We start from the raw sequence: 3,020 nt of genomic DNA on the forward strand, positions 1-3,020 counted from the left end.
CCTCTGTGATGTGCACACCCAGGAACTTGGTGCTGCTCACTCTCTTCACAGTTGCACCATTGACAGTCAGAGGAGCATGCTGAGTGCGCACTCTCCTGAAATCAATAACAATCTCCTTCGTCTTCTCCACATTCCGAGAGAGATTGTTGTCTCTGCACCACCCAGCCAGGCGGCTCACCTCACTCCTGTAGTTTGATTTGGTGCCCCTCCGAATGACCAGATGTCGATTGAGGCATCGGAGAGTGAGCTGAAGGCTGGGGATGAGGACTCGGCTGCGTTGCCCCCTTCGGGGAGAGTAGCATTGCCCGAGCCAGAGAATTGACGGCTATGCTTTCCTGGGCTGCCGAGGCGGTCGGGCTCGAAACAGCCACTATATCCCGAAACGTCGAGGTTAGATGACTGGTATCTCAGGGTGGCCAGGGCTGGTTCTCAGCCCCCCGTGCCAGTGACATTCTTCCCGAAAGTGCATGAGGAGGTGACTAGGTCATGGACGGCACCTTTTTCTGCTCGAAACCGATCTGGTGCCTCCTCCTCCCTCACTACCCTCGATGGCGGGTTGGCCAGGGGATACGCGGTGATCCCCTCTGTGGAGTGCGCGGTTGCGATGCAATTGTGTTCAAGAAGCACTTCCACCTGGAGGGGTAACCCGCTTCTCCAATCTAAGGCCTGTAAGTTCTCGTCTGTTCTTATGGCCAAGGCTTACGGAGCCGCTGGACAGGCTGCCTCCACCCTGCACGCCATGGCACTCCTGCAGGTATACCAGGCCAAGGCACTAAAAGAGTTGCACAAGGGTAGTTCTGACCCAGGGCTGATGCAGGAGCTGCACACAGCGACGGACCTTGCCCTGAGAGTGACGAAAGTCACTGCGCGCTCCCTGGGTCATGATGGTGGTACAGGAACGCCATCTCTGGCTGAACCTGGCGGATATGAGGGAGACCGACAAATACCGTTTTCTCAACTCCCCTATCTCCCAGGCCGGCCTATTCGACGATGCAGTCGAGAGCTTTGCCCAACAGTTCTCGGCTGCCCAGAAGCAGACGGAGGCCCGCTGCTGCTTTCACCTCGCCGCTGGCTGCAGCTGCTCCGCCTGCTCGTCGCCGAGGGCGCCCCCCCACGGCTTCCTCCGCCCCTGCTCAGCCTCAGCAGCATCGTCCACTGAGGCCACAGTGGGGAGCTGGCCGCAGGGGTGCGGCACCGCCCGTCCAGGCCCCTGCCAAACCAGGCAGCAAGCGTAAATGCAAGCGGCCCCGAGACGGGCAACCCAGAGATGGAGGGACAGCTCTTCGGGAGATGGTGACTGCACCACACCCTCCCCCGGAGGAGGGCCGGCTGAGAATATTTTGTTTTCTTTCTGTTCTGCCGCTGGCCTTTCAACGGTACCCAAAAAAAAAAAAGAAAAAAAAAGAGCAGTTCAAGAGGGCGTGGATGATGTTGAGTCACGCTATGCCTGGCCAGCTTCATCCCCCTCTACTATCGCCAGCAGGCAGCAGGGCCCGATTCAAGGAACCTTCTCCCATGCCCCCTGCCCAACCGTGGAGCCAGGTAGGTGTTGCACCGCACACCCAGACCCCACTTTGGGACGCTATGCCTTCCAAGTCGGGTCCCTGTCTTCCACCACACTGCCCCACTGTGGGTACGTCTGTGGTTCCTCTGGTCCCACTTGTACTGTTTCTGGGAGCCTGGCTAGCACTTCCCAGTCCGTCTCGCTGGCTCATTCGGACCATCAGACTCGGCTATGCGATTCAGTTCACCCGGCATCCCCCCAAGTTCAGGAGCATCCAGTTCACTTCCGTGCTGACCAGCGATGCTCCTGTCTTACGGGCAGAAATCGCAGTCCTGCTGGCGAAGGACGCGATAGAGCCGGTCCCTCCAGCCGATATGAGGTAGGGGTTTTACAGACCTTACTTCATTGTACCCAAGAAAGGCGGTGGGTTACAACCAATCTTGGACCTGCGAGTTTTGAACCGGGCCCTTCACTAGCTACTGTTCAAAATGTTGATGCAGAAACGCATTTTCGAATGCATCCGTCCCCGAGATTGGTTTACAGCGAGCGACCTGAAGGATGCGTACTTTCATGTCTCGATTCTCCCTCGGCACAGGCCGTTTCTCTGCTTTGCGTTCGAGTGACAGGCATATCAGTATAAGGTCAACACCAAACACGTTTGCTAGGTTTTATAGCCTTCGTGTAGAGCCAGTGTACTCGCCTCGAGTAGCCAGTGTCTCACTTACTGCGCCATTCCCCTCTACGGACCGGATACGTGCGCTTATTCTGCTCTTCAGTTCAGTTCAGTTCCCCACAAGGCGATCCCTGTGGAGTTCCTCCATCACCCTCGGCAGCCGGACGTGGAAGAGCATCTGGCGCCAGTCCTAACACTTGTAAGTACGCCCGTTGGTTGACCCCTGTGCTAGGCTAGGTGTCCATATGTTGTGATCCCACGGAGATCCCATGTGTGTATTTCTCCACAGTACGGTTCCCCTCTTGGTAAGCCCGTGTCTTTCCCTTGGCAGACTCCGCTCTGCCATCCCTGCCGGTGTTACCTCCCTCCTAACTGAGCCGGAGCCACCTCAGAGACATTCCATGTGTTGTACTGCCCTTAATGCCCAGTCCATATGTGTAATCTCCACATGATACCTCCCTGCGGGCAGGATGTGTATTCCACAGCGTCCCTGGAAAGGGTATGCTTTCCCAGTGTTATCTAACAAGTCTTACTGTATGGGTCTAGTGGAACAACAGTAATAGACTTTCTCCACTTAAGCCCTGTCCTATCTTCCGCCCCAGTTGCCGCAGGGGGACCAGGTGGCTTACTAGAGGTGCTGGAAGGGGCAGCAATAGTGGCGCTTTGTTAGGGATCCCAATTCGTCGGTCACCGACGTGACTCTGAGTGACCGACTGAAAGGGAACGTCTCGGTTATGTATGTAACCCTCGTTCCCTGAAGGAGGGAACGGAGACATCACGTCCCGTCACCCCAGTTGCTGTACCACCGTGGGGCGCCGGGTCACTGGCTAGGCTCCTCAGCGA

The 3,020-nt window shown here is 56.9% G+C and overlaps 1 long non-coding RNA gene across 1 annotated transcript in view; it reads left to right on the forward strand.

The window, feature by feature from the left end:
* Positions 1-2,329, forward strand: part of LOC107691624 (uncharacterized) — a 10,727-nt gene extending 8,398 nt beyond the window's left edge. The window contains exon 3 of the long non-coding RNA XR_001634553.1: positions 2,317-2,329. This is a non-coding gene — a long non-coding RNA (uncharacterized LOC107691624). The remainder of the gene's footprint in view (positions 1-2,316) is intronic.
* Positions 2,330-3,020: the final 691 nt, after the last annotated feature.

Source organism: Sinocyclocheilus anshuiensis, unplaced genomic scaffold (assembly GCF_001515605.1).
Source record: "Sinocyclocheilus anshuiensis isolate Anshui unplaced genomic scaffold, SAMN03320099.WGS_v1.1 scaffold442, whole genome shotgun sequence".
Lineage (NCBI taxonomy): Eukaryota > Metazoa > Chordata > Actinopteri > Cypriniformes > Cyprinidae > Sinocyclocheilus > Sinocyclocheilus anshuiensis.